The 20,564-nt window shown below is 33.2% G+C and overlaps 1 protein-coding gene and 1 long non-coding RNA gene across 6 annotated transcripts in view; one reads left to right on the top strand and one right to left on the bottom strand.

The window, feature by feature from the left end:
• Window positions 1-20,564, top strand: part of LOC145724243 (lachesin-like) — a 97,586-nt gene that overhangs the window by 44,668 nt on the left and 32,354 nt on the right. The window lies entirely within an intron of this gene.
• Window positions 19,800-20,324, bottom strand: LOC145725095 (uncharacterized). The gene is made up of 3 exons (XR_014177167.1): window positions 20,186-20,324; window positions 20,013-20,066; window positions 19,800-19,955 (listed from the first exon to the last, which is right to left on the bottom strand). It is a non-coding gene; the product is annotated as an uncharacterized LOC145725095 (long non-coding RNA).

The following is a 20,564-nucleotide window of genomic DNA, read 5'->3' on the forward strand; positions in this document are numbered from 1 at the left end:
TTACCCGAATATTACAGTTTATAACAAGAACATTTTTTCATCATTTATCTCTCTACCATTACAATAACTGATTATAATAATGGTTTTCAATTCATTTGCGTAATAAATGAATGGATTCCGTACACAATAGCAATTTAAGACATCTCCAAAATCACTAATTTTCTGTGAGAAATACTTACAGAATCTCAGCATTTCAATCAAACCCGTAATAACGCTGTCAGGCTATTACATCATTTTCAATTTATACGCATTTCTATAGGGATTTTCCGTAGGCCCTTTTCAGAGTTCCTTTCACTGGGAGCTGTATGGTTTAGTACATAAATACCAGACAAATAAATACATCAAAGTTGGGAGTCGACTGAGAAAACATAAATTCTGGAAATAATTTATATTAAAAACGTTACCTCTAATATGCTGTTTTTACTGGAGGAATAAAACTGACGTCAAGATTTGTACAGTTCGCGAATTAAAAAGTTTTGCACTTTGAAAATTGCTTGGACTTGGCAGACGCCCTTAAATAATTAGGAAACTATTCAAACTGGTTTTACTGTCCTAAATGTTTTAACAACTTCATGAACGTTGCATTATTAATAATTGCACCATTTATGTGAGCACACGAACTACCGCATTGTTTAATACACCCTTTGTCTTATGGTTATTACCATGTTGGCGAATAACGTAAATTCTCTCAGTCGAGGTAATATATTAAAGCAGGTATGCAAGAGCATCTTGAATTCACGCTAAGGAAATACTCCTGTAAAACAAATTACACACAAAAATTTTCAAATAAAGGTTAATCTGAACGTTTCAAGACAAAACTGGCAGAAAAAAGTCATTTATTTCCAGCCATTTTCCGTAAAATCTCTGCTGGGAAAATTCCTTTTAAATAATTTTTAAGGGAAAGCCACTATGCAGAAATGAACGTTGAGTAATTGCTTTCGAATTAAATGTCCCGAATAATTGCCATCAAGCTCGTCAAGTTCTAATCGCGAAAAATGCAAACCGAGGTGGTGAAGAGAGCCTGAAGTCGCATTTGAATATGCAAATATGTTTTAAAAGTCACTTAGAAGCCAATATTCGACCAGAATGAAAATTTTAAACTTCACAATTATCGGTACTTGACTGGGGGCAACCGTAAAAATTTTAATGGCTTACTTTATACCCGTCATTTACATTGTAATTAATGACACCCGTGGTCGAAGTTCATTATTGTTTATATGCATCGCTCAATTTTTCGTATAATTTTTCGCAGTAGGGGGCAAAAGATTTCAGATTGGTACCGCACAAAACTGCTGTGATGTACTCGGTTTGTAATCTAATTTTTTTAATTATATCACAGAACAGGTGTTAATGACGTTGCTAGTTGCAGTGAGAAGACTGATTGTGACATCACGATGACGAAATATGACAGTTGGTGAAATTGTAATATTGCCAAAATACGTCATCGTGACGTCACATTTGCTCTGCTCGCTCCATGGATCGTGAAAACAAATGAGGACAGAAAGAAATATTCAAATTGTAAATTTTATTCATAGAGAGGTAGTTTATCAATCAAATTTATTCAGTTTTCTTTGGTCATACTTCTAAAACTAACCTAACCTGAGTTTTTTGGTTGTTACGTGCAAAATAGTTTTGTCCATAAGTGGAGGCAAATTATTCGATATTACCCAAGATAGTACACAGTTTTGTACCAATGAAGACATACCACGTGTCTTTTGTCTTACTATAGTTACAGTTTGAGGACAACTAGCACAAATATGACAAGTACAAGTTGACAGCAGTGACAGCTGACATCAAAAAAAGAAATAAGAAGTGTCAAACTTCATTTATTTCTTTATACCAACGTCTAACTTGTAATCTCTTCTCTCTACTTTATACAAACATTTGTTGTTTTAATTACCAGTGAAAAAGTTGTTAAAAAAATATCATTTTTTACTTTCATGGAGGTGATCAATAAATACAAAGTTGAGAAAGTTACTCAATCTTACCCACCTGAGCACCACCCGCAAATCGTCAAAATTACTGACAGAGTACTTGTCGCTGGTTCCGTGATAATTGAAACCGCAGATGCCATTTTGAATTTAAAACAGTCACGTGACCTTAAGAACGTAATTTAAACATTAAAAACAGTCACGTGGCCCTCACGATTCCTTTGTGACTTTAAAAATGGTCTCGTGGTCTTCGAAATTTGGGTTTGATGGCTAAAAGCACGTTGTAACATGCACGATAACGTTTTTATCTTAAAAATAGTCACGTGACCTTAAGAATGTACATTTAACATCAAAAACAGTCACGTGAGCATCACGATTCCATTGTCACTTTAAAAATGGTCTCGTGGCCATATTTGGATTTGGTTGCTAAAAACACGTTGACACACATGTAAACATACACGACAACGTTTTAGCTTAAAAATAGTCACGTGACGTTTAAAAATGATATTTTTAACTTGACAATAATCGCGTGACCTCAAGAATGTACATTTAACATCAAAAACAGTCACGTGAGCATCACGATTCCATTGTCACTTTAAAAATGGTCTCGTGGCCATATTTGGATTTGATTGCCAAAAACACGTTGACACACATGTAAACATACACGACAACGTTTTAGTTTAAAAATAGTCACGTGACGTTTAAAAATGATATTTTTAACTTGACAATAATCACGTGACCTTAAGAGTGTACATTTAACATCAAAAACAGTCACGTGACCCTCACGATTCCATTGTCACTTTAAAAATGGTCTCGTGGCCATATTTGGATTTGATTGCTAAAAACACGTTGACACACATGTAAACATACACGACAACGTTTTAGCTTAAAAATAGTCACGTGACCTTAAAAATGATATTTTTAACTTGACAATAATCACGTGACCTCAAGAATGTACATTTAACATCAAAAACAGTCACGTGAGCATCACGATTCCATTGTCACTTTAAAAATGGTCTCGTGGCCATATTTGGATTTGATTGCTAAAAACACGTTGACACACATGTAAACATACACGACAACGTTTTAGCTTAAAAATAGTCACGTGACGTTTAAAAATGATATTTTTAACTTGACAATAATCACGTGACCTTAAGAATGTACATTTAACATCAAAAACAGTCACGTGAGCATCACGATTCCATTGTCACTTTAAAAATGGTCTCGTGGCATGTAAACATACACGACAACGTTTTAGCTTAAAAATAGTCACGTGACGTTTAAAAATGATATTTTTAACTTGACAATAATCACGTGACCTTAAGAATGATATTTTAATCTTAGAAACGGTTACGTGATCTTTCAAATACTAGTTCAGCACCCATAATCCAATTTTTTGTAAATTAATAATCAATAAGTTTTTTGATTTCGCTTAGTCTAATTGAAGTTTCTCTAAACTTTCAATTGCAACGTTGCTAGGCAATGAGCAAATTTGACAACGCAGAGTTTGAGCGACTTGCTATGTTTTTGGTTACCATGGTCACGTGATTACTTTTGTAATTTTGACGGGTAGTAAGTGCTATGACTGTTAAAAGGTACGAGTGTTTAACACGAATGTGACAACTGTGCACAATGCTTGGGTAAACGTGGCATCGTGGCTCTGTCATTCGTTTAATGATTATGACAACAAAGGACAAATAAATTAGGTTAGGTTAGGTTAAAGAGTTTATTAACGTTGACGTTCTCGTTCATGTTGCAAACCCACCATTAGGTTCAGTGTTCAGACTTAAAGTTGACAATTGTCACATGACAATCTTTTGTGTGCAATTAGCGCAGTCACATGATAATTGTCAAATTAGTTATCTGTTTTTGAGGTTTATTTTTTTCCAACACAGATTTTTTTTTTTTGGTGACAGTAAAATCTGATCTGACCGTTTAGTTATTGAGGGAAAGCTTGTCAAAGCTCTACGTGTTGGAAAAACCTGCCCTTGAAAGCTGTGCAGATAAAAAAATGGCAAAAATTTGAATTTTACAATGTAATTAACTTGCATTTTGACTTTCTAAGTTTTTTTCGAACTGGAACTTGACATTTTGTAGTGATCTTGAGTGTCATTACTTTATTGAATAGCTTACCTTTTGGAACTTTTGGCATTGAATACCAGTTTCTGGACTTGCCTGAATATTCCAGAATTTTTAACAATCAGAAAAATAATGCAAAGACAATTTTCCTGTAGAATTGTTTTTCACAGACAGAACAGCGTTTCGTAAAGCAATAAAAAAAACCAAATTGAAAACTTTAAAGGTGCATGGTTTTCAACTTTGAAATTAGTGTATTTTTCCAGACTTTAGAGAGAACAAAGGCAATGTCCAAGAAATTCGAGTCTAGTTTATCTTTCATTATTCAGCACTTTTCGTTAACTGCGACAAAGAAGTACGTGCTCATTAAGCTTAAACTAACGAGTTTTAGAAAGCGATTTAAATGTTCCTCAGAGCTTTAAAAACTTCTTTTGAGACTTGAATGAAAAATGTATATTAAAATTTGAATATTGAACGAAACACGGAAATGATCAACAGAAAGGACTGAATTTTAAAAAAGAATGCAAATCAAAGCTTTGAGCTGCGAACAACAGAAAATGGTTACCCTAAATAACCCATCGTCTAGTTGATTGCGCTGTTCCATGTTCCATTATATTGAAATTTTAACTCACTCGTTTCATTTCAGTTGTTCCATTAATCACCCTCGTTCTTGTTTTGTTCGAATCAAACGATACAGTCAAATTTATACCATACCTAAAAACTAATCGAATTGGCGCAAATCCGAAAATCTTCGAATGGCTCTGTGCTGATGTATTGCTTGCCATTAACAAAGGGCCAAGTCTCATTCGATACGTAATCATCCATGATTTATTAGCCATTATTTAGCGTTCATTTCGATGGGGATGAGGGCGGAAAAAGCCACCGGGGGCCCGCAATTTGACACTATCGCGTTACAATCGCCTGCAGGACCTACCCCTCTCCCCCCCTCTCAACCCGCAATCCACTTGTTACAATTCGAGGGGGAGAGCGAATGTCATATGGTCCCAGACAGAAAGTCATTTCATTTGGGTCCAATATTTGACGGCGCCGCTTATGTTTTCGGCTATGAATCATCACTATTGGTTTCTCGCCTCGTTTCTTTTTGCGGTTATGAAGGGGCGTCTAATAGGTTTTAGGACAGTTTGCCAGACACTCTTTTCTTTTGTAACATTTCGTAATTGGTTGATACATTGTGAAGAACAAATGTTAGGTTAAGAGTGTTTGTGGTATTTACATGATGTTTGGTTGGTTTGGTTTCTGATATTTTGGCTCCACCAACTAGGGTATTTCGCCAGCTCGAAACATAAAAGGCTCAGATAGTCGGGCTAGAGCCCCAGATAGCTACAAAAAGGTCTAAAAAGCGCTTAAAGGCACGATCCGCGCAAAAGATATAGTCATTCCTCATGGAAACTATAACCGTCACTGTCACATCCACGTGGTCTTCTCCTAGGTTTTCACCCTTTCCGCCTTTTGGAAGTGTATTCCAGCAGCATCAGAGAAGAAGAGGGAAAGAAGAGTGTCAAAATAATTGGGCTGGCGAATTGCCAAACAAATTTAAAAAAAGACTAATGGCCGTTTGCACCGTTCGCCTAAACAACGTTTATAATGTAATCACTGATTAGCCTTATGACATTTGCATGTCACTAACCAACTGTAAGGGTTTAATCGACGTTTAGGCTAACGGTGCAATCGAGCATTTACTGATCGATGTGAAACGCCAAAATAAAAAAAATCGCGTCAAAAAAGAAGAGCAGAAGAACGTGTTTAAATGAGTGATCTGAATACTGTCAGTTTGAACTGTAAAAATGACGGTTTAAAGAACAGTCCGCTACAAAATCATCGGTAAAACTCAGTTGTAGTAGCCGGATCACGATTTTAAGCACATTTTTGGAATCTTCATTAAATTTCTTATCCTAAAACAAAAAAAAAACACTACAAAATTCAGTACAATCCGTGAGGAAGCCCAAATTGAAACTATAAAAATGACGGTTTAAAGGACAGTCTGCGACAAAAATGTCTGTACAGGGTGCTGCATTTTCGATGGTTTTACGGGGTACAGAGAAAACGGTAATAGATAGAAAAAAAGTAGCATACGTGTTCTGATCTCTTTTTCTGAGCTGAGATGACTGGCGAAAAGTGGGCGGCGCAAACTTTTTTTGTTTCAAAGATACGGGGGGTTTTCGAAAATTGGTAATTTTGGAACCTCCTCTGTATTTCATTTTCTATTAAAGCTATCAAAAAAGGAAAAACGGTTTCCGGTAGAAGTTTTGACGTAGAATCCAATGGCGTAGTCTTTTTCTATTACGTTTAGTTTCTGACATATGACACTAAGTTATATTTTTTTAAATGGAACACCCTATATATTTTTAGTTAATTTAATTCTGTTGATTTTTACTTTTTCAACGGTGTATTAAAACATATAAGTTTGTAAACGTTAATCTTGGTAATTAGAAAAAAGGCGTTTCCTTAACAAAAAAGTGCTAAATAATATTTATAAAAATACCCACAGTAGAAATAAAATTTGGCTATGTTCATATTAACATGTTACATGTCGTTTATAAACAGTTTTTTCAACTTCTACCTTAAAAATAGTAGAAAATAGAAATAGCCACTTTTCTTTTTAAAGTGACGGTAGAACTGTTTGTAACTTAGATTTTAATAAGATTTATTAAAAAAATTTAATATTCTGATGTGTTAGTTTATATGATTTCCGATTTTGTTTGGTATTTTAGATATTGGCCATTTTTTAGCTTAGCAAAGGTCTTTTTTTAAAATAACAGGATTAACCTCTACAAACTTATATGTTGTAATACACCGTTGAAAAGGTAAAAATCAACAGAATTAAATGACGTAAAAATATATAGGATGTTCCATTTAAAAAAATGTAACTTACTGTCATATGTCAGAAACTAAACGGAATAGAAAAAAACTGACTACGCCATTGGATTCTACATGAAAACTTCTACCGGAAACCGTTCTTCCTTTTTTGATAACTTTAAGAGCAACTGAAATACAGAAGAGGTTCAAAAATTACCAATTTTCGAAAACCCGTATCTTTGAAACAAAAGAAGTTTGCGCCGCCCACTTTTCGCCAGTCATCTCAGCTCAGAAAAAGAGATCAGAACACGTATGCTACTTTTTCTATCTATTACCGTTTTCTCTATACCCCGTAAAACCATGGTGGTAACCAGATCACACTTTTAAGCAGATTTTTAAAATCCTCATCAAAACAAGAGAGGAAGAATATGTTTGTTGACTGAGCTTATTTAATGTCCAAAAATTTAGAAAGAAGACTTAGTGTGGGATGTTAAAACCAAACATATTTTGTAAAGAACAATCAAAAAATAAGTTTCCTCAGCGTCAGTAAAGACAAGAGGAAGAATCTGTTATAATGATTAAGTTGGCTAATTGCCCAAACAATTGAAAAGCACTGACCGTTAAACCTTGTTACAGATTTGAATCTAAAACATACCGGTCAGTCCGCTGGACTTTTTTTTGTGTAGTTCTAGATTTGGACCTTGATTGGCCATAATATCAATCAATATGCAATTTACTGTCATGAGATTAAAAGTTTGAGTTTAAACTAAAAATATAAAACTTTGAATTTCTTTTAATCCTGGATTAAACTTTTACTCTGAAACTATAATAAAAGTTTCTTCATTTACAAGCACATTTTTGTTTATTATATTGTAAATTTCTGGTTACTGAATTGTTCACCGTTAATGAAAGTTAAACTTGGTTATATTCGAGTCATCCCTATTTACCGACCTCCTAAACATTTTACCGGCGTCAGGGGGTTAATTTTTGCGCTCGGTGCGTTTCTTTTGTTAGGTTGTGCACGCTTTGAAAACAGCGACGGCAGCCAAAATTGGATTATTAATTGATAAATTAGCCCGAGGTGCGAATCTGGCTCGAGGCCGACGGGATAAACGGTTTTCCTCTATGTTTCACCTCCAATTTTGCCGACCTCAATAATTCGACCGGAAATTATAATCGAGGGAGAGCAACTTTGCTTTCTTTAAGATAAGGAACAACCAAAGCCAAGACAAAATGAAGTTAGTCAATTTTAACGTTAACAATGATGAAGTTACTCTGAGAATTATTATTTAATAAGCTTCTGTAGGTTATGAGGGTTTTAGTGATTCAAAAATTCACACTTATAATAATTATTTCCAGTAGACAGGCCATGAGATAAACCAACTGGGGATGTGAATGACCTTTTAGTCTTAAAAACGATTTCGATTAACCATTGTTTGTCCAATGAAAAATCGTGGTCTTTCCCAACTTGCACTAAATCCCCTTTATGTCGCGCCGTTTACTTTTTGCTTTAGATAAATTTTCCACGACGCTTCTCTCTTTCCACTTTGCCGGGATTTTCTCCAGATTATTACGGCAGGAAGCTTAAGTCAGTGACAGGAAATAAGATGTACGACAAGACATTATACCTAAACTAGTTTCCGGATATCAGGAACTTCTGCCTACAAACTCGCTAAAAGTACCGATTTATTTCGGGTTCCATTAATTAGAAAGTATTCATTTTGTGTGTTTTTCTTAGAGATAGAAAATTTTTAAGGCTAATAATTGCACATCAAAAGTAACAATTCAGGCAATGGAATTCGGACTATTTCCCTATAACCACACTGTAAGTATTTTTTTTTTAATTTGACAGTTCTGACGTTAATAAACACGTTTATATACTACTAACGTCACATGACATCTTAACTATCAAAACCCGTTCACCATTGTAAAATTACTTAAAGTTTATAGCTCCATGGAGCCAAATTTGTCAGTTCTTAAGTTAAGAAACGCTTTGATACTTTCGTTACTTAACGTGACAACTGTCAAATTTTGCTTCGTAGAACCATAAATACCATGTACAGGGTGCTGCATTTTCGATGGTTTTACGGGGTACAGAGAAAACGGTAATATTGGAATATGGGTTTAAAAGAAGACATACAGCGTACAACGCACAAAATGAAACCACCCTCTTGCTGGTTTGAATACATCTAATATATTTCATAGTGAGTATGTATATCAGAAAAAGTACTCACTCAGGTTCAACAAAAAAAGGTGTGTAGTATTGATTTATCCTTATCTGTACCTGAACATATAAACATACTGTTGAAAAACAATATTTTGTTTTGTATATTTCTATACTCCCACTCAAAACAAAAATTCTAGTCTAATTAACTATCTATAGTTAAACCAGCTTTATAATTTTTAATCTGAGGAAAAATACAATGATCCAACATTTGTTGCTAAGAATTGGGGAAACCTCAGAAAAACCCAATTAGATCATAATAATACAGTTTTAACAATTCAAATCAACTGTTTAACTTAATTAATAATATAATTTTTTTTAACTTTAATAAACAAAACAAAAACTATAATCACAATGTGAACAAGCATAAATCAATCAGTTATATCAAAGTTTATCTTAAATTCATAATATTAAATTGAATTCATTTCTCAACTTTTGAAACTGTACTGCAGGAAGTGGCTTTGTAAATGGATCAGCTAGTTGTTTATCTGTAGAGATATATTTAAGCATTATTTCCTTTTGGGCTATTTTATCCCTAGAGAAATGATATTTTACATCAATATGTTTTGATCTCTTGTGATCTGTTGGATTATTTGCGATAGCAATGCATCCATTATTATCTTCAAAGATAATTATTGGATTTAAAATTTCCAACTTTATGCTGTTTAAAAGACTTTTCAACCAACAAGCTTCTTTAATTCCCTCATAAAGGGCCATATACTCAGCTTCAGTAGATGAAGTTGCTACTGAGTTTTGTCGCTTGGTATTCCAGCATATTGTATTTTGATCAAACAGTTTAAAGATATAGCCAGTGGTGCTTTTACGATCTAACTGATCATTTGCCCAATCAGCATCAACATATCCATATAAAATATTTTTAAAATCATTTCTTTTATATACTAGCTTTAAATTTATTGATCCTTTAATATACCTTAATATTCGTTTAAGATTTTGCCACAGCTCTTTATTGTTTTTCGTTTGGTAACGACTTAAAATATTTACAGCCATACATAAATCTGGACGAGTACACAGCATTGCATACATCAAGCAACCTATAAGATTTTTACATGGTGCATCATAAAACTCATCTTTATTTAATGCTACATAATCTAACTTTGTTGGTAAAGGTGTATTTATTGGGTTACATTCAGTCATATTAAACTTACTTAAAACACCTTCAAGATAGTTAGTTTGATCTAAGGTAATTATGTTGTTTATTCTATTGACTCTTATCCCTAAAAACATTTTGATCTCTTCCAAGTCAGTCATTGAAAATTGCTTTTGTAAGTAATGTTTAAATTTGTTTAAAATATCAATTTTATAAGTCACAATTATGATATCGTCAACATAAAGCAATAGATAAATATTTTCAGAGATGTTTCCTTTATCTAAAATATATAAACATCTATCGACAGATGAACTTTCAAAACCAAGTTCTTTTATTAGAGTGTCAAAATGTTGGAACCAAACAACGGGCTGCTTGCTTTAGTCCATAGAGCGCTTTATTTAATTTGCATACATGGTTTTCTTTTGCTTTAACACCTTCAGGTATCATCATATAAATTTCTTCATGGAGTTCGCCATTTAGAAAAGCGGTTTTTACGTCCATTTGGTGTATTAACAGGTTATACTGATTTGCAAAAGCCACAATTATTCTAAATGTTGTAATTCTAGCAACCGGTGCAAAAGTTTCAAAGTAGTCTAAATAATACTGTTGACTAAAACCTCTTGCTACCAGCCTTGCCTTATATCGTACAGAATTAGCATTTCGTTTTATTGCAAACACCCACTTACAACTGACAATATTTTTGTCATTTGGACGAGGTATTATTGTCCAAGTATTATTTTCAATTAGCGATTTATATTCATCATTTATCGCTTTCTCCCACTGATCTCTATCATCGCGGTTTTTTACTTCCGCATAGGATTGTGGTACATCGCCAATTACAGATTGAGCACTTATATAACAGTTGTTTAATATGCTGTCATTTTCATTATAAGAGACAATTGGTTTGCCTTTGAGTCGTGCACTTCTCCGTAAATTGGGTGTGTCCGGAAAAGAGTTCGTACTAATAGTTATGTCATCTGATTTTGAGACATCAAATTTATTAGCAACTTCTATTAAATCATTGCTTTCATCGACATTGATATGATTTTGTTTCTGTCTTTTGACAACTAAATCATTTAGATCAGAATCATTTTGTGAGGTAGGCCTTGAAGTTTTGAAATTTACTTCATCGACAATAATGTCACGAACTATAACAAAGTTGTTCGTTTCCACATTTAGTACCTTATAGCCACTAGGCGTATAGCCTACAAGAACACCTTTATATGACTTCTTGTCAAATTTATTCTTTCTGTTCTTGTCATGAACATAGACAGTAGACCCAAAAATTTTTAAATGGTCTAGCTTTGGCTTTTTATTGTGCCAAAGTTCAAAAGGAGTTTTATTTGAAGAAAGAGACTTAGTAGGTGTTAAATTCAGTAAATAAGCAGCAGTTAAAACTGCTTCACCCCATAACTCCTTACCTAATTCAGCTCCATGTATCATAGCACGGGCTTTCTCTGTTAAGGTTCGGTTCATGCGTTCAGCAACCGCATTTTGTTGAGGCGTATATGGTACGGTTAAGTGGTATTGAATGCCTTTTGTCCCACAAAATGATTTAAACTCGTTAGACAGATACTCTTTTCCATTGTCACAATATAAATATGCCAATTTTAAATTAAAGTGATTTTCACTCTTTGCCAAAAAATCTTGAAAGGTGTTAAAGACTTCACTTTTGGTTTGAAGTAAATAAACAACAGTATAATGCGTAAACTCGTCAATAAATGTTACAAAATAATTTTTTTCATCAATGGTTGATGGTGTTATAGGGCCACATACATCAGTATGAACAATAAATAAAGGTCTTGTTACATGACTTCTATCTCGTGTTTTTGAAAAAGGCAATCGAAATTGTTTACCATAAATGCATGCTTCACAAAGTTTATCTGATGGGTTAATATGTTTAATTGGTTCCATATTTAAGAATAAATTATTTCTTTTTATTTCAAGAAATTTTAATTTATCAATATGACCCATTCTTGCATGCCATAACTGGTAAGTTGCATCTAATTCATTTTTGTCGTTAATAACTTGGTTACAGCTTATGTTATTTATAATGAAATCGACAACTATTAGATTTTGTTTTGACTTACCAGTAAGTAAAATAGCGCCATCCTTTCTTACTGTTACTTGTCCATTTTCACTAAACAGAATACTCATCCCGGCTTCCTGAATTCGTCGAACAGATAGTAAGTTGTACGGAATATCAGGTACATACAAAACATTTTCCAGTGTGCCAGAAACTCCCAGATTGGTAATGACGTTAATTGATCCTCGTTTCAAAGCACTAATGCTCTCATTTTTCTTTGCAATTGAAATCTTGAGAGGTACCGGCAAATCTACAACAGTGGAGAAGTAGTCTAAACTATTGACTAAGTGATCCGTTGCGCCGGAATCTAATAGAAATGTAACTTCCCTTGAATTAGTTCTGTTATTGAATTCAGAAAATGTAGTTGCAGCTCCAAAAACAAAGCTGCCACTAGTTCCGGCCGATAGGGTATTTTGAGCCACCCTTTGAGGACATTCATCCGGTACTTGTAACGTTTTCTTGTAGTAATAGCAATTTTTCTTCTCGTGGTTTCTTCTGCCACAATGATCACATTTCATGGATTTTGAATGGCCATCATATCCTCTTCTCTGATACTGAGTTTTAAAGGCTCTTGAAAATTTCTGCTGATGGGTTGATTTAAACTTCTTCCATTTTCCTTTGCTACCACCAGGTTTTTGATTTCTTTTTGTAGAGTCTGTACTTGATAGAAGCACTTTTCCACTGGTATCCATTTGTTCGTTATTAAGTTTTACTTCATAATCCAGCAAGCGAATTTTAACGAAACCTAGGCTTAAGTTTTCGTCCGACATTGTTTGAATTGCGGTGACCACTGAGTCATACGATGCTGGTAGAGTTAACAAAAGTCTCGCTATCTTACTCATTTCATTTAGCGAAGCTCCAGCTGCTTGTAGCTCAACTATCATTTCATCAAACAACATGAAGTGATTTGCTAAAGGGGTATCTCCACGATACTTGAAAGTTAGTAGCTTCTTTTCCATTGCTAGTTGTGTTGCTAAACTTTTCCGGTCATAGATAGAGTCCAATTTTTGAACTATTGCTTTTGCTGTTTCACTTTCAGTCGCAAAACTAAGCATTTGATCACTTAAATGTTCGATAATAATGCCTTTAGCAATACGCTCCGATTTCTTCCATTTTTCGGTAAGCACATCAGGTTCTTCATCGTCGAGAACATTTAATGCATTTTCTTCTGCTAGGAAGGCACGCACTCGAAATTTCCATACAGCATACTTTTCACCATTAAATGGTTTAATATTTCGCTTTGTCAACTTTTCACTCTCCATTTCAACTTCACAACACTAACTCACTACACCAGCGCGACTGGGCCCATAACCTATTGGAATATGGGTTTAAAAGAAGACATACAGCGTACAACGCACAAAATGAAACCACCCTCTTGCTGGTTTGAATACATCTAATATATTTCATAGTGAGTATGTATATCAGAAAAAGTACTCACTCAGGTTCAACAAAAAAAGGTGTGTAGTATTGATTTATCCTTATCTGTACCTGAACATATAAACATACTGTTGAAAAACAATATTTTGTTTTGTATATTTCTATAGGTAATAGATAGAAAAGAAGTAGCATACGTGTTCTGATCTCTTTTTCTGAGCTGAGACTGGCGAAAAGTGGGCGGCGCAAACTTCTTTTGTTTCAAAGATACGGTGGGTTTTCGAAAATTGGTAATTTTTGAACCTCTTGAGTATTTCAGTTGCTCTTAAAGTTATCAAAAAAGGAAGAACGGTTCCCGGTAGAAGTTTTCAGGTAGAATCCAATGGCGTAGTCAGTTTTTTTCTATTCCGTTTAGTTTCTGACATATGACAGTAAGTTACATTTTTTTAAATGGAACATCCTATATATTTATACGTCATTTAATTCTGTTGATTTTTACCTTTTCAACGGTGTATTACTATCTAAAATACCAAACAAAATCGGAAATCATATAAACTAGCACATCAGAAAATTAAAAGTTTTTAATAAATCTTATTAAAAAATCTAAGTTACAAACAGTTCTACCGTCACTTTAATAAGAAAAGTGGCCATTTCTATTTTCTACTATTTTTAAGGTGGAAGTTGAAAAAACTGTTTATAAACGACATGTAACATGTTAATATGAACATAGCCAAATTTTGTTTCGACTATGGGTATTTTTATACATATTATTTAGCACTTTTTTGTTAAGGAAACGCTTTTTTTTAATTACCAAGATTAACGTTTACAAACTTATATGTTTTAATATACCATTGAAAAAGTAAAAATCAACAGAATTAAATAAACTAAAAATATATAGGGTGTTCCATTTAAAAAAATATAACTTAGTGTCATATGTCAGAAACTAAACGTAATAGAAAAAGACTGACTACGCCATTGGATTCTACGTCAAAAGTTCTACCGGAAACCGTTTTTCCTTTTTTGATAACTTTAACAGCCAATGAAATACAGAGGAGGTTCCAAAATGACCATTTTTCAAAAACCCCCCGTATCTTTGAAACAAAAGAAGTTTGCGCAGCCCACTCTTTGCCAGCCATCTCAGCTCAGAAAAAGAGATCAGAACACGTATGCTACTTTTTTTCTATCTATTACCGTTTTCTCTGTACCCCGTAAAACCATCGAAAAAACAGCACCCTGTACAGGGTGGTAAAACTATTTTTAAATTTTGCGGCAAAGCTGCGTGACTTTTGACAACTGTCAGGTGACGTTAGAAAACATATCCCAGTGTCTGTTAATGTCACAACTGTAAAATTTAACTCTATGGAGCTATAAATTCAACTTGCAATGCAATTTATTAAAGAAATACAGATAATCTGCGTATTCCAATTGAATTTTAGCGCTGAATATTAAAACGTCACTTTACAAATGTCAAATTTGGGATTCTATTGGGGTACAACTGTAAGCCACGCTGTAAAGTGTCATAATTGTCAAATTTAACATCTTAAACTGTCATTTAACGACACATCTGCCATACTTACCTCCACAAAATTACAAATTAGAATGTGCGGGGTAATTTATCAGAGACGCGACTATTTGACATTTTTCAATTTTGACAGCCGTCACGTGACTAATATTTTATTAATAAGCCTGTTATTAAACGTCATAGTTACTTCAGTTGGTCAAGCTTTTCGGCTTGCTAAAATGACTGAATCAAGAGTTTTGACTTAGCAACGTTGATTTGAATGTAATTTTTAAGCTTTTCCACATGGAAAAGGTGTTTTAGAGTCTGGAAAAATGACATTTTCTCGGTCTGTAATCATCATGTTTCGAATGTTTTGATTGTGGAACTATAAAAAGAAGCGTAAGAGAATATTTTCGGTAAATTACTGAGATTAAAAAGAAATACTCAGAAATCTGAGAACAATCAAAACTAAACTAAGAAAGTTTTTCGTAAAATTTTAAGTGGAGAAAATTATCTTGGACCATCTCTAGTTATACTAATGGTTACAATAAAAATTTGCTAGAAAAAGCAAACCTAACTAACACTAACTACTATTTGTTCAACAAACATTGTGGTAATTTCAAGTTTTTTGTGAGCGAGGGCTCAAACCTAAAAAAGTACAAAATGCGGTTGTCATGTGCCATACAAAATTGGGGCGTTCAATTGCACAAGACAAAGAAAAACAAGTGTTATTTGCAGAAATAAACATCAAAATAAAAGCTCGGCATGAAACGAACCGTGCAAAACCTGGTAAAGCTGCAATTTTTCTCGCAAAAGAGCTCCAATATAAATGGAGATCAAAGTTCGCAAGAGAGGAGATTCGACAATCGCTAAAACGCGACTCGTTTGTGTTTACAGATATATTTTATTTATTTGCAGTAGTTCAAGTGGGGTTCTACCAGATAAAGTTGGTCTTTATGGCTGATATTCTGATATTTTACTGGTTTAGGTTATGTTTTTTTTTTAACGTAAATTGCCTTTGGACAAGTATATTGATGATAAATACAAAAGCTGCTTTCAGCAGCAACACACAACTAAAATTAGTGGTAATATTTAGAAATTATACTTTTTTGTACGCCAACTGTAAAATTTAATGTACCTAATAAATTTAGAAAATTCATAACCTTCATCGCTTTGATAGTTTCATTAAAAATATATCACAGTAATAATTAAACGAGTTTTTTTTTTTATTTGTACAACTCGCGTTAATTGAAGGTTGATCATTAATTAACGACCAGTCAAACCCAAACATATTACCAATTTATTTAGTTAATAGCATCGTCCTCGTTGTTATTATAAATAATTACTGGTACGTGATTGTCGATTACAAAATTATTAGAAAACCGTTACCCTATATGCTAATATCTCTAGCGGCTGGAACGCTGAATTTGAGTGATTGTAACCTTCAAATTGTCAGTTTGTAAGCCGACAACAGATGTAACATGTCAATAATATGTGTGTTCAATAGTAATTAGAACTAAACGACCTACTTGCTGGTGAAATGTGCTATAGATACTGGCAAAATCGATATGGGACATGAAAATACTAACGTGTTGTTGTAACTATTTTTTCGAGGTGTTAGAAAGTTAATTATTAACCACGTTTTAGAGTGTTTTGTAAAAAAAATATAAGACACAATTTTAGATTTAATTTATTAATAATACCTTACTTTTTTTATTTTTATTTATATTATAATTACCTTTCATTTACCTCAATTTTAAGGTTTTTTTAGTTGTCTGGGCTAAACAAAATCAAGACTTATTTTAAAATCGATTTGACTAGTTAATTGAGCTGATTTTTAAAGAATTTTTTTTAAATTTTGAATAAGAAATTATAAATTTACCGAACTGAATCGACTGCCTCAATCCACCATTAATTTAGGTAAAAAATTAAAACGTCAATTTTATTTCATCGGCAGTTTCTTATCTCGTTATTAGCAATCTTCGTGAAAGCTTCTAGAAACTAAACGCAAACCGGCAATAAAACGTAATCAATTTCCGTAATTTTCCATAATGTACTAAGCCGCAGAAACGTCCATCAAAATGAAATTTTGTAAACCGATTCCATTATCTCTGGCAACCATTTAATATAAAGTCAATCGGAGTGACGGGACAGGACGTCCCTTTAAAACTTGAATGGAAAATTATCCACAAATATAGAGTCGGCGTCCTATTATACACTTATCACATTTTAAGACACCCTTCAATCATTTATTGTCATTGTTCGAGTTTTAAATGTCTTACAAACCGTTATTATAGAAAAAATATGCAAAAAATAACTGAAATTTATAATAAAAATGCATATTTTTGCACTGGACAAAAATAACAAATTATTCTCGTCTTGTACATTACATAAAATATTCCACACTCTATCGATCAACGTTACACTCTTCCCCTACATTTAATTAACTTCTACCATAAATTTGAATTAAACATGTTAAACTCACGTCACTCATGAATACAAATGGAATTTTACTAGTAATAAATGGCAGTTCTGAATGTTTTTTTTTGAATAATTTATTGCTACAAGTGTTAATGCAGTTTTGGTCTGGTGAATTCTATATTGACTGATTGTCAAAATGATTATTAGCCTGAAGATGGATTATTCATTATTCATTCATTTTGATGGATTATTATTTAAACAATTTGTAATTCACATTTACAAAATGATAATTGTCAAAATAACTATCATAAATCTCAGAAACACGTCTTGTTTCGAAACCTGTAAAACAGTGTTAAAATGTAATTCTTGCAAATTCTAGGCAAATTTTGACAGTTTTAACATTAGTGACAGATAGCACGTGGTTTTTGGTGGACAATTTAGCTAGTCAGTCACGTGACCACTGTGAAAATAGCTGTCATGTCTCAGAAACTCGTTTTGTATCGAATACTGCAAAAAACTTTTCTAAACCCTGATTTTTGCAACTTTTGATCACAGTTTGGCAGTCAGGGACAAAATTGCTTGTCACACTCATTTGGAGTAAGAAAATGACAGTTTTAAGCACATTTTTGGAATCTTCATTAAATTTCTCATCCAATAACTTGAAAAACACTAGAAAAATTGGTACAGTCATCTAAAAAACCGGTGTCCAAGTTTGAACTGACCGAAACACAGTTTGAAAGAACAGTCAGAGACAAAATCGCCTGTAAAACCCACTTTGAGTGACGAAATGACAGTTTTGAGCACATTTTTGGAATCCTTTTTTTGGAATTTACTATCCAATAACCTGAAAAAACATTACAAAATTTGATACAAGTAAAATATTTACTTTACCGGTAATTTAGTTAAGAAACTAATATTTTTTTATTAACACTACACAATCTTGACCTTATTTTCCAAAATCGAGCATGTCCGTACTTAAGTTCGTCGAAGTTCCCTACATAATAAATTTATGGGTAAAAAGGAAAAGACAAGGATCAGCTTGCATGGACGAAAAAAAACAAGATATATCGTGCTACCCTTTGTCGAGTATTGGATTTAAAGTAGGGGGACCCCTTTAAATGCAAAACGGGCCTGAGGTCGCCTCGATTTTATCGGACCTCTATACGCATAAATTGCCTTTTAAAGGCTTGTTTATTAATCTGTTTCGTCCCTTAACTAATCCAGACAGCAACACAAAAAAACCGTTTAGAGAAACAGTATAGGTACACGAAAGTAAGAGCGGAAAATACCCACTTTTTGCTTCAAAAATGTATTTTCAATATCAGTGATGGACACTAGAAAGCACGTTGCGTTCTGTAAATTGACGATCTGGAATCACGTCCTCCCATTCAACATCATCGCAGATAAAGACAGTTTTTAGGGTTTTATGTATTCGAGATTATGCCGTTTTCGGGACATAAAATCGGGACAACTCGTATCGGCCAGATGCGTTGGGACAAACGACTTCTGAGATACGATTCATAAGCACGCACTGATACTCATTTTATAGATATGGTTTTTCAATAAAACTGCTTTTTTTTTGCTCTATCTATATCTTAATCGTAAAGACGTTTTGTGCTTCAGATGTTTGTGTTTTGTTGAAAGATACTCAAAGAATAGATAATGCTCATGAGTTTAATAGCAAGTTGTAAACTGCAAAATTACGAAGTCACTAAAAAGAAATTTAGCATTTAGAACTCATACATAAAAGAGAGATTATATTATGAAGAAACTAGAATAAAGGTTTTTCTCATCGCCCTTACTTTCCTTTATGCCGACGACACAGTTATTCCAAGCTGGTGATACTTCAAGGAGAATCACATTATAATTAGAAATAATAATCAATTACTTAGGCAACACAATAATGGAGTCACCTATGCAGGAATAATACTATTCATAGACTATATTTTATAAAATTTTACTTTGAATTTTGCATGTATTTGCAGAAATTTTTTTCCAACATATCTCAAAGAAGGGACAATTAAGTTTATAGGAACTGTTTCTCATAGTTTTAGATGCATAATCTCTCCTTAGTTTTTTTGATACTTGTTTTTGATAACTTGCACAGCTGTGCTACATAAAGATTGTACGACTTTGAAAAACGCTTTAAACTAATCAAAAAACACTAAAAATCAGTTATGAGAAAGTGAGCAACTTAAACGTTGATTTGCTATATTACAGAAAATAATTTATGAACGTTATATCCTGTATTAAAAAGTCCATTGTTTTGAATTTTAATTACTTATATTCCAATTAAAATAGCAATAGGTTCCAATTAATTACTAATTCTGTAGTCGGGTTGTTTTCCATTTACTGTCCACGTCCACCATTTGCTAGAAGAGCAATAATTTTGGGGTCGATGATTCTATTTGTCAGATCTATGAAAAAATATGAGTTATTTATAAAAGAAGATTGATAAACCGAGTCGAATTTACCAAGCGCCGGTGGATCAATTAATATTCTAGCGTCAACAAAAGCGGAGGGAAAACCTAGTAACAAAATAAAATGATACTACACAACCATAAACAATAATCAAATTCAAATTCTGATGTACTAATAACAAAAATTGGGTGAAGTTTTACCATCTAAAATGTGCAATCTAACTTACCCATGTTGGAAAAAAGCGAACCAAGGGCTAAAACAGCCCAAACGGCAAATACAACCTTAATGATGCTGGACATGGTTAACTGAAATGCAAACTGAAAACTGTGGTATGACAAATGTGCACGCGGAATTTATACTTGTTCACATTTAATTAGGGATGATTAGTACACCTAATTAGAAAAATTTTTGCTTGTAGAGCTCGTTATGTTTAACAATCAGTTTAATTATGTTTATCTGCTTAATTAAAATTGTAGATAACATCAAAAAAATCATAGGTATTACCATTACTCAAACGTTTTATGCATTTGAAAAAAAAGTAAAGAGGTTCATTACTAGAGTCCGGATTAAAAAGCACAAAAAACGTGAAAAAAGGAGCTTAAAAA

This window comes from Ips typographus, linkage group LG2 (genome assembly GCF_016097725.1).
Source record: "Ips typographus isolate SLU linkage group LG2, UJ_Ityp_2.0, whole genome shotgun sequence".
NCBI classification, from domain to species: Eukaryota; Metazoa; Arthropoda; class Insecta; order Coleoptera; family Curculionidae; genus Ips; species Ips typographus.